A 12,968-nucleotide genomic window follows, 5' to 3' on the forward strand; every position below is an offset into this window, starting at 1 on the left:
CCCAATCTCCAGCTTTTCCCACGTTCTAAGAGCTGGAGGATTGATCCTCTCTCCTCATTCTCCATAAAACTCTTTCATTCTACACTTAGCAACCAAGAACACTCTCCAAAATTCTCTCATCTTTTCTCTCAACTTCAAGAACTTCAAGGCTTTCTCCAGGGATTTCTTTCTTCAATTAGTAAGTATCTTCATCATTCAAATAATTATTAAACTCCATTCTACTCAAATCATTGATATCTTACACAAGTTCCATCTTATTCGGTGTTAGATTCTCGAATCATCAAGACATCTTCTTAGTGTTCTTGGGTTGAACACTTCCTCTCTCTCACTTTCATCTACTGAAACCACATAAGGTGAGTTCATACCCCTACATTTACATGTTTTTCTTAAGTTTTAAGGGGGGAATACAAGTAAAATCATCAAGAACACAATTAAACTTTTTCTAACAGATTACATCAGAAAAGATAGACGTTAATCACGGACTGTTTTGGTCAACTTAAATATTTTAGTTTTCAAAACTGTTCCAGGTGTAAGTAGTTCAAACTCTTAGCTTTAAAATGGCTACTTGAACATCTCCATATGATTTTTCTACAATTTATGGTGATTTTTACAAAACTGCCTGTCATTTCAGAGGCAAACCCGGACCAGTCTGTGATTATGAACATTTTCACCTCTGTTAGAGATCACTAAAAATCATGATAAAATTTACGAACAAACTAGACTCATATTCCAAACTCTCAAAATTTGCGGATTTGGATTTAGAGCTTTGATGATTTTTCTATAAATTTTCTAAGAACAGTAACAGAAACTGTTTTCAAAGAAAAGTTGCTGTTAATTTCATTTCACCTTGTAACATGTTGAGCAAGGTGTATATCTTTATGTAATTATATGTTATTGCAATATATGACATTTTATCTTAATATTTAGACACACATCAGTTTACAAATGGATTTGGTCATATAAAATATAAAGAATAAAAAGTGATTATAATCAAAGTACAATCGATACATTCAAACATTTAATAAACTATTTTGAATATAGTTTGCATACATTACCACGTACTACCCTTGGTTGATAAACTATAATATGTATAGTTTATGATACATTACATAACACATACATTTAAAAAGGGTACATTTATACAAAGGATATTTTCATTAAGCAAGGTACGGCCATACGGTACCAAGTTTTCATAACACGTAATTCCGTTAATGACTTTGTGAGACATTTACTTCAAATTACTATTAAGTCCTGTATTGTAACCAGAGTCTCCTTGAGGGAGAGCGTGATACTTGTGTATAGATCTATATTGGGTTTGACAAACCCACACCTAAACTGCATGCAACAGTTAGACCGATAGGTCTGGGGTGACAAATGTCATAACATTTCCGACGCCTGAAGAACGTCGTTTTAGGCAACCTTGGTCATAGTATGGTTATAATAAACTCACATAAAGTATTAATAAACATTGGAATTTACGGGAACTTCATTAAAATTTAACGAGTTTATGTCGATTTAAACTTGCATTGTTTTACTATAAATATGACAAATTACTTGTACATTTCGGTCTTTGGGTTTTAAGACTACATTTACACATTAAGGAAAATATTGGATTTTCTAACACAAATACTACTTTTACAAACGAAAGGCTTTTAATAATACCAAACAAAAGCTTATGAACTCACCAACCTTTGTGTTGACACTTTTTCAAACAACTTGTATTCTCAGGAAATCATTAAACAGGTAATCAAGTGCTTTTGAGGATGGGACGCTAAGGCGTCTACTATTTCATATTTTATCAACATATTGTAATTGATTCGTAAACATGTAATTAATACAATGATGTAACTTTTTCAATTATATATATGTTGGTTGTGTTTGCTTGAATTACTATTACAATTGTTGTTATGATACTATACATGAAGTCCTCCACCCCCGGACGTTTCCGCCATCCTTGGTTTGGGGGTGTGACACCTTAATATTTATAGATCTACCAACAATGGTTCTTTTGTTTTCACATGATTCTTATTAGTATATAGTGCCTAAAATATTCCTATAGTATTTTAACTTTATGTTCTGTTCTAGAGTTCTTCTGTTTATGCATAGTTGGTAAGTTTTAGACGTGTCGCAACACTACTATCACTCCTAAACACATGTTGGTCATATATCAAACCAATATAGTTGATCAGGCTATATTAATCCCATATATGATTACATAACTGCCCAGGTTTGACTGTAGTGTCCAACATCCAAATACTTTTGAGTTGTTATGACTGTGATACTGTGCTTGTAGGTGTGAGTGTTAGTATACTTCTTGTAAAAATACTTCAATTTCAGAAGTGTGCTTGTGGTCAGAGCTCTTAACCCCAATGTATTTATAGTTTGTATATCTTTTATGGACTGATATACTGAGTTCACTATAAACAATGCTCTGATACCAATCTGTCACACCCCCAAACCAGACGGCGGAAACGTCTGGGGGTGGATGACTTCATTTGTAGTATCACAACCGTGCAATATAGTAATCAAACTACAAACAACCATTGCATTAATAAGTATAAGTTTTTACATGTGTTCAATCAATGTATATTGACACAAAAAATAGTTATACAAAAAGAAGAAGACATGACTCAAAACAACCCCATCTTCTCAAAAGCTCGGGGAGTACCTGTCTACTGATTCCCTGAGAATACAAGTAATTTGAAAAGAGAGTATCAACATAAAGTTGAGTGAGTGCATAAGTGTTTATGTTTGAAAGTATTTTTCCTGTTTCTTGAATATGTAAACTGTTCCAGAAAATCCTATATTTTCTGTTGTATATGAAAAGTAGTTTTAATCACATAAAACTGTTCTGTTTGTAAACCAGTGTTCTGTATTTGAATTCCTTTGTATAGCCTGTAAAAGTGAGTGTGCCTGGCTTCACCAACTATTATTGTAAACCGAGATGTAATACTGTAAAATGTATTTTAGTAAACTGGTACTTTGAAAATGTACTCATGTTTAGTTAATTATACACTAACCGTATTGTTAATATCTTTTTAATGAGTTATTATAACCATACTGAGACTAGATGGCCTAAAACAACGCTTTGAAGGCGTTAAACACTATTGATAACAACTGTCACTCGTAGGCGTGTATGGTCGGCTGTAGCTAGCAGTCTGAGTGTGGGGTTGTCAATCCCAATATAGATCTATACACACTTGTTTCGATCCCCGACTGGAGATTATGGTTATAATGTCAGGACTTTAACTATGTTGTTTAAATGAATAAACAACCTGAATCTATTGACTCATAAAAAGCATATAGACGTTACATGTATAATATAAGTGAAAACCCAATCATTCTGAAATAAATGATTGATAGTATGTTCCTGAATTAGTATTCTTAACATGTATTTGAAAGATGTATACCCTTGCTTTGTTTTGAATCAAACCCTTGTTCTTGTAATATGATGTACTCTAGTATACTTGAATCGTGAATTAATGTTCTATGTATCATAAATTATACCTATTATAATTTATATGTACTTTCTGAATTGGTACTAACTGTTCATGAATGCAACCCCGTGCTCAACATGTTACAAAGGGTATTTGAACTGAATGAAATAACTTTTATATTTACATACATATATTGATATATATAAGTAAAATTTAAATGACATTCGGACAAATAACCGATACTATAAGCCCACATCTAAACAAAGAAAAGGAACCAAAGTGAGTTATCAGTCCTAAGCCCTTTAAATCTTATATATATATATATATATATATATATATATATATATATATATATATATATATATATATATATATATATGATTTTTGGGGAAAATATAAGTTTATAAAATCATTTAAAGAATTTAACATTTTGAAATACTTTTGGTGACTTGATGTCATTTTAACACAATTTGAAACCATTTGATTTGATGACAATTGAAATTCATTTTGGTAATGTATTTTGAAATCATTTGCTTGTAACACAAAAATCCTTGTGTTAGACTTGTATTCCCCCCCTTTAAAACAATAAAAACTATGAAAATACGGGGGGTATGAACTCACCTTTTGGATGGTGATTCTAATGATGATTTGATATAGGATGTTTAGTTCCACAAGTGTAATCCCGTAGCAAAACAAGTCCTATATAGTAATTTGTATATCATATATGCAACCAATTAGCTAAAGTAATCATAGGAATGATTAGATACTGGACTAATTTGTAAGTATAACTTACAAATAGGAGTGTTAGAAGCTAAAATGGAAGCTGATAGGTGTTCACGGCCAGGTGGGGTTCACGGCTCATGAAGGTTCATGGCCCATGAGGTCTTCACGACCCAAGAATATGAAGGGTTCACGACCCTGAGTTCTTGTAGAATGATGAACACTTGATGATCCTAAGCATGTTTCTAAGAAGATTCAAAGGTTTTCTGATGGGTGTTCTTCGTGTTCTTCACGTGTTCTTCGTGAAAACTAGTGAAATCAATGGATTTTAGCCTAGTATAAAAAATGGAAGGGTGTTCTTGAAGTGATAACAAGGTCAAGAATTGATACCTGTTAGATGGTATGAAGGACTAGTGATTAACACTTGAATATGATGAGAAAGGATGATCCTAACAAGTTCTTGAGGAAAGAGGGTGTTCTTGCTTGATGATACTTGATAGAAAAGGGTTGAAATCTCGAGTGAAAGTGAAGAAATGAAGTGAAAATCAGCTGAATGGTATATGTATGCGAGGGTTCACGGTCCGAAGGCGGCTGTGACCGAGAAGCGTTCACGGTCCGAGGGTTCACGACCCTTGTTCACGGCCGAAGCTGTTCTCGGTTGTGAGGCTACTGTCTGAAGAAAAGAAAGAAAAGGATGAGAACATACTCGGATTTCACTTATTCCCTTCACATATATTTAATATTCTTAGAGTTTTAAACATGTAAAGGTTATTTTACTAACCTTAATAAAATCCATTATAACAAAGAGGACTTTAGTTGACCCAAGTTTGACTTTGGTTGACTTTACAAGTAGAAAATAACGGGATGTTACATGTTCTGATCGTGGGTATAGTTGCTTTTCAGATTGGCGATGAGCACGCATGGGGATGGTTCAGGATTAGGTCCCGGCTCAGGTGGTGAGCCAGTTGGTGGAAGGACTGCCACGATTTTGAGTTCGCGTTGGATTGAGGAGATGGAAGGTGTCTTTCGCACCCGTCCTTTCCCCATAAGAGCCAAGGTTCGATTCGCCTTGGATCTCTTGTATCGGGAGGCAGTGAGCTGTAGGGAATTGATTGCGCGATCTATTGCACTATCTGAATTGGAGATTATGTATTTGGAAGAATTTTTGGCCCGGTTTAGAGCAAATGATGCTCCAGTTATCGTAGTTCAGCCGTTGGCAAGTGAGCCGGTGAGCGTGTTAGGGTGCCAGACCCTGAAGGATGTGACTTCCAGAGCCCGAGGTCTGGAGAACAACTTGGAGCACGTTAAGAAGATGGGGTCGGATCAGGTGCAGGCATTGGAGGGTCCCGGGAAGAGGTCCAAGACTTTTGACCAGCGTTTGAGAGTCCAGCAGGGCCGGAGTCAGTGTAGCACGTGTGGGAAAGTGCACAAAGGAGTTTGTCACTCCAGGGGTTTAGGCTGTTACAAGTGTGGCAGGGTTGGTCACGTCAGCAGGGATTGTCCTCAGGGGGCGAGTCTGCTGTGTTTTCTCTGCGATTGGGTGGGCCATAAGAAAGTCGACTATCCGACAAGGAAGGGAGGATCGGTAAGCGTGCCTGCCCCAAATACTTTGAGGGTCACTAGTGGACGAGAGGGTAGGGCAGGAGCCCCAACAGAGAGGAGTCGGATTTTGTAATATCAGGCATGGGAGGTCAGGAATCCATCAGGCGATGTCGCGGGTATGTATCTTTTTCTTCCTTTTTAGTTTAATCGGTATTTTGTCATTGGAATCTTGCGTCGGTTTGAGTAAGTGTATCTCTGGGTTGTTCTCTGCTTTTGTTTGGGTTATATCTGTTGGATTAGGTGTCTAAGCCATAACTATAATTGGTATGTACTTGACCCGATAGTAGCATGGTCCATTTCGGGTTGCCTTCACCAGAAGAATCTGATAGGATGGATATTTGAGAAAGAGGTTATTTGTGTTTTATTAATATATTATAAGTATAATATATTAATTGAGAAATCATATTATTTAATTAGTATTGATCAATAATTAGTTTGAAATTAATTTAGTGATCAAAAGAGACTAATTAAATTAACGGGGACTGATCATGTAAATCAGTGATACATATGGTTTGTGTAAGTCCCAAAAAATTGCTTTGACGTATCAATCCGATCCACTTGATGGTGCAGAATCCCAATCAAGTGGATGATGCAAGATGAAATGGAGAAGAAGAAGAAGAAGAACTAGAAGAATATTCAAATGTATTGATGATATGAATGATGATCCAACATACAAGATTCACACACACACATACTCTTCTTCTCTCTAGTTTCTCTCTCTAGAACACAATGATATGAACAAATCAGCCCCTTGAACGTCTCTCCCACTTTCGACATACTCTCCTCTATTGACTAACCCCCAATATATATATATATATATATATATATATATATATATATATATATATATATATATATATATATATATATATATATATATATATATATATATATATATATATATATATATGGATCGAAAACCCAAGGCCCAAACCCAATATCTAGACCGAAATCACATGTGATTTCGGTCCAAGCGACAGTTAAACCCAAGATAGTTTTCGGCCCAAGACCGAAAACAATAAATGCTTAGAAAAGCAAAGTATAAACCATATTTTTGACCCAACAGTTTGGGCTATTGATCCATGATGGACTAAGTTTATGTGAGAGTCCATGAAGAGTTAGTCCATAAGAGTTATTGGATCATAAGCCTAAGTGTAAGAATTAGGGTTTGCATATGACTCTTGGAATTCTACACTATATATGTATTCCCTAAACCCTAAAATCGGCACTTGTGGATTCCTAGTTGAGCCTAGCCGATTTTTGGTGTGTCTAAACCTCTCTCATATTCTTCTAATTCTTCATGGTGTTTGTGAACCGTTTGAGGCATCACACTTGGGGTGCTAAGCTCTTAAATGCCAAAATTTAACAAGCTACAAGAAGAGGTAATATTGTAACTAGTTTTTATGATTCATATGTCAAATTGTATACTAGTTGTACGCTTAATGCTTTGGATAATTTTTATTGCATGTATAACTAGAGAAAACTTAGATCTAAAGCATTAGGGTTGTATTTGCACCATAGGAGTGTTATAGTACACAAAACCCAACAGTGGTATCAGAGCCATGGTGTTTTCTGTTATATTGATGCAATTAGTTAATTGTTAAAAGTTGAAAAAGTTGAAAAACTGTTGTCTGAACAGTGGACTTGACGAGTCCCATGAGTGGACTCGACGAGTTGGGTCATTTGGTGATGAACTCGACGAGTCCATTATCCGACTCGACGAGGTGGATCATCTATTGGCAGTTTTTTGGGTTTTTTTTGGCCAAAATTGGATTAGGATCATTACCTTAAACTGTTTTGTATCATAAAATCTGTTTTTTCCGATATGGTAATGATTATCCCATCCAATTAAAAGATAAATTGTCAAATTTAAGATAATTACAAGTTTATATGATAAAGGTAATTATTTGTAATTTTTTATTTGAAATTATCTTACTACAAGAGTTGTATTATGATCAAATTGGTAAAAGATAAAATGGTTATTTTATAAGTTTAAAAAATTTGATCTAAATGTTTTAGGAGAGTTACAAAACTTGTCTTTAAGTTTTGGAATTCTAAAAGTTTTTTTTGAGTTACAACTTATTTTGGAGATCAAATTTTTTTTTGAAGAGTTTCATAACCTGTCCTCAAGTTTTGGTATTTGAAAAGTCTCAAATTATGAAACATTGAATTCTAAAACTTATGTAATTTGAAAAGTTTAAAAATGTGTAACTCTTGAGTTCATAACTTAAAAATTAATTAAAAAGTTTTAATTTTGAATTTTATATTTAGAACCTTGATGTTTTTGAATAGTTCAAATTACACCGTTATGGACTTTATTAATAGTAAATTAAATGTTTAATTAAAATAGAATATTAATAAATCCATAATCACATGGTTTAAGTTTAATTAAATTAAGAGTATATTTATTAATAAATTAAACCACCAAATATTTTAAACGTGTAAAATACACCCTTATACTATATAAAATTAAAAGTCTAATATATTATATATGTATAAGTAAAGGGTCAGTCTTACTGTTAGTAGGCCTCATTCACGAAGCCAATCTATAAGGGGGGTATAAGGAAACTGCCTATAAAATGGCAGTTGAATGGGTGTCCACTCTCACCCACCGCGTCCTTGATTGGTGGAGGGTCGTTAGCCGAACGGGTAGGATGGGACTTAAACTCCCACTAAAAGTATAATGAAAATGCAAAGTAACTAAACATTTATAAATTCCCAATCTTAGTTACTTAGGAAAAATGTGAATTTGATGCTAACCAATGAAATTGCACATTGCACCTTATTGGTCAGTTAGTGGAGCGTGTGTGGGTAACCGGAAAACTAATGTGGACTAATGAAGGATGGAAATGGGTAGCTCGTAGTTTGTCATAGATCAATGGAGCGTGTGTGGTTAACTGATATGTGCATATCTACATATATATTTTACATCATATCTTAATACTTTTAGCTATAATTATGGTCATTATAGAACAAAATGTACTTATTATGTTTAAGATCTGATATGTAGCATAAAAGACATGCTCGGAAGCAACATGGAAGCTGGAAGCAGGAAAATGCGAACTTAGGCAAGAAGAAGACACAAGAAAGATGTTGTTGGATAGCTTGACCCCTCATCAGTATTTTGACCATATGTCATGACTCGTAACTCCGATTAAGGTGATTCAAAATGATCTGAAAACTAGACACAATTTCGGACGACTTTCGTGTTTTGAGAAAACTCGCATTTCCAACCACGACGACGTGGTGAATGGAATCTTCGCGATTCTTGACGCTGGCTTGGGGAATACGGGATAAACACGAGGACCACGACGTGGTGCCTTTACCACGTCGTGGTGGCCAGATTTTAGGCAAGTATATATATCCGAACATTATGACGAATTGAGAGACTTGGAGGTGACTTTCTGGAGAAGTATTGCGACAAAAACCCTTCTAAGAACCCTTTGGGGCCAATTTTGGAAGCTAGGAAGTCGATTGGAGCAAGGATTCACATATACACATTCAGTTGGCCTAGTTTAATGATGTTTAGCTTAGTTTACCTTATTTTTATGTTTTCATCAACTATGATTATGGGCTAAAAACCCTTGCTTTCGTTTAGTTAGATGAAACCTAAAACTATGAGTTAGTTTATTACTTTATGGATTATATGAATTTGGTTTATGCATGTGTTTGATTATCATTACCTAGCATGTTAAATTTTGTGACTTTGTTGCTTAAATTCAAGTTTAGTGTAGCTCAGTGACCATTAAATTACATGAACTTCTTTACCTAGCTATTTAGTGACCATTAAATTGCTAGAGCTAGGATCGACCAAATCTTAGATAAGTAATAAAAGTAACAAATTTAGTTGTGATGGAGAACATAATTGTGACCATAATTGTGTTTGCTTAGATAAATCTTACATAGCCCATCTATAATGAATAACTAATTTCGTGTTTTGTTTTTGTATGACCATACAAGGTAGTTCATGAATTGGTGAAAATATTCGTAAATTTGGACTTGAATTGCTAATTACAATAACTTGGTAACCAACTTCATTAATCCATAAATAAGACCTAACCATAGGAAAAGGTGGATTCGAAACTAAACGAAAGTGTTTTAGTATATTGATTACAATCGTTTTTATTTGAGTGCTTAAGTTTTTCTGAACTTGTAAAATCAGATAAAACCCCCACTTTTAGTTGTTTTTCTTAGTTTAGCTTTTAGTAATTATTTTATTATCTAAATATCATTCCCTGTGATCGACACCCGACTTACCCAAGCTATACTATAATCTCACTAGGTACACTGCCTATACGTGCATAGTTAGTATAAGTTTGTTAGGTTATAAATTTAAAAGTTGATAGGTATATTTTGTGCACATCAAGTTTTTGGCGTCGTTGCCGGGGAACGACTTATTTGATTATTATTTTAATTGCTTTTAGTTATTCGATCCTTTTTGTGGGGTAAAAACCACAAAAAGTTACTTTTGTTTCATTTGTTTATTTTAGTTTTTTTTCTCTCTGAGACGCAACCACGTCGTGGCCTCGCTCCAGTTAATTTTTCGTTTATTTGTGTTTTGTTCCTTTTACGCGTGTTTTTCAAGTTTTATCTTAGCAGGATAAAATGGGGGACATCACGACCATGTCAATGGAAGAATACAAGCGACATATGAGGAACGACAATAGATTGGGTCTTGATCCACCAAAAATCCCAGCCACGACAAAGTTTCAACTTCCGGGGCACATTCTCAATATGTTAAGGGAACTACCTTTTTATGGGAAGGAGCACGAAGACGCTTATGAGCATGTAGAAGAGGTGGTGGAGATTTCACATTATTTTAATGCACCAAACGTGAGTGAAGATGCGGTGATGCTTCGACTTTTTCCGGTCACATTGAAGGGTGAAGCAAAAGAATGGTTAAAATCACTTCCCTTTGGAGCAATCACGACATGGGCTGATTTTAAGACTGAGTTCATAAACTAGTTTACCCCTCCTTTAAAAGTGGCAAAGCTTAAAAGAAACATCCAGAATTTTAAACAATTAGAGGGGGAGTCATTATACGAAGCTTGGGAACGTTACAAGAGATTGTTACGACATTGCCCTCAACATGACTTCAATATGCAACAAGAAATCTCGATATTTTATGATGGAGTCAATGTGTGCACTCGTCAACTTCTAGACTCGCAACGGCCTATGACAAAGAAGAGTCCGACAACAAATAAAGCTTTGATTGAAGAATTCGCTAAGCATTCAAGAGAGTATCACAACTCAAAGGAGGATTTCACTAGAGGAAAGTCAAGTAAAGATGGAGGTCAAGATACCATCAGTGCAGTAATTGCAAAGCTCGACGCAATGGAAGAAAAGATCACAAAAATGGGTGGATTAATTCATGATAGATATGGTGCTTGTGGGGGACCCCATTATACTATGGATTGTGAGGTGGAGTACAAGAGAGAACGTGATGTGAAAGAAATTCAAGAACTTAAGCATGATCTCTACCAAATCGAGCAAGTCCAATTAGAGAAAATATCTGCTCTCGAGTCAATGTTATTTAGATTCATGGAAGCTAGCGAAAAACGACATGATGCTACAGACGCAATTCTTAGAGAACAAAAAAAAATCTATTTTAAGTATCTGTATGCAAGTGGTGCAATTAACAAGGCTTGTACAAGAAAAGCTACCGGATTCACCTTCACGAAAAATCGAGTCAATCCAAAATGCTCAAGCCATGGTCGTTGATACAGAAGAAGAAGATGAATTGGTGCATATGAAGGACCTTGAAGAGGAGTCTAATCAGTCACTCGAAGTAAAAAAGAAAGAAAAAGAAGAGTATCGTGAAGTTGCCCAGTCTCCACGACGTGGAGGCAATAGTTCCATGTCGTGGGCAATAAAAGAAGATTATGATTTTTCTGTTGTTAAGCCGTATCGACCACCTCGTCCTTTCCCATCTCGTGCCAATGTAAATCTGGTGAAACAAGAAAGCAAGAAGTTCCTTAAGGATGATGAATTTGAACGCGTGAAGGAAGAAGAGTGGGAGGAATGGGAGGAGCCTTTACCCAAAGAGCAATTGGAAAAAGAAGTGAATTATTCAAAACCTCCAGTTTCAACGCCTATGATTTTTGAGGTGTTTGCTTTTACAAGGCCACCAGATCAAGTCACAAAGACAGTTGAAGAAAAAGAAGAAGAATATGATGAGCCTCATTTTGACAAGAAAAACTCGGAAAGCGACAAGACAAAAGCTAAAGACATGGGAATTAGGAAAGAACCTAAGCGAAAGCACAAAGAAGATGTCAACCCAACAATTCAAGAAAGCTCAAGAAAGGCATTCAATAGACGGGTTGCCTACAAACAAACAAGGCTCACGATGATTGAGAACGGGGAGGTTACACTTCCACCCGACGCAACATAGAGTGGGAAGGAGTCCGACTCATGACTCCAACAAAAAGAAGCACTTATCGGGAGGCAACCCGATGTTTTTAGAGTTTGCATTTTCTTTTCTTATTTGATTTAGTTTTAGTTTTATTTTTTGTGTTAGTTTTATTTTACCTTGACCGAATGATGATGTGTTTCTCTAGTTCTTGATCTTATTTTGTAGTATTTAACGAAAGTGAAGTAGTGAAGGAGCTTAATTTGAAGAAGTTGTGCGATTTTTGAAGATCATAATTGAAGAACAAGTTTTTGAATAAGTGTGGGGCTCCCACATAATGAAGAGAAAAGCATTTTGAAGCATATTTACTGAAAAGAGGACAACACGACGTGGACATCATCAACACGACGTAGCAGTGGTTCAACACATTTGGTCAAGAATGGTACTTTAATTTCATTCGATCCGGCACATTTTCATTCACAAGAAGAAGCTTTCCAGAAATAAGCTCATTCTGGCACCGATTATTGCAATTTCAAGACCAACACGTCGTGGTAATCCCCACCACGTCATGTTGTCGCAGTCAGAATACCAGAAAAATAATATGTTTGAGCCACCACGAGGTGGTGCTTTTCGAGTCCGTTTTTCTAGTCTGATCCCGTACTTTCAGTAGTCTAAGTGTTCAAAAGTGGCGTTTCCAATTCTATATTGAATTCCATGGTATGGATGAGCTGTTTCCACACCATCGAATTTTATTTTTACGCCATGCTGAAGTAATGTCCTGGCTGCCACGACATGGTTGACACTTTCCTATGTCGTGGGGGGGGGGGGGGTTTCATCACATCAGGAGGCTGCCATTCTAC

At 35.6% G+C, this 12,968-nt stretch overlaps 1 non-coding gene across 1 annotated transcript; it reads right to left on the reverse strand.

Moving 5' to 3' along the window:
• Positions 1-10,748: 10,748 nt before the first annotated feature.
• On the reverse strand, positions 10,749-10,855 carry LOC145151695 (small nucleolar RNA R71). Its single transcript, XR_013732256.1, has one exon. It is a non-coding gene; the product is annotated as a small nucleolar RNA R71 (small nucleolar RNA).
• Positions 10,856-12,968: the final 2,113 nt, after the last annotated feature.

The sequence above is a fragment of the Lactuca virosa genome, chromosome 1, assembly GCF_052849685.1.
Source record: "Lactuca virosa cultivar CGN04683 chromosome 1, Lactuca_virosa_CGN04683_v6, whole genome shotgun sequence".
NCBI lineage: Eukaryota > Viridiplantae > Streptophyta > Magnoliopsida > Asterales > Asteraceae > Lactuca > Lactuca virosa.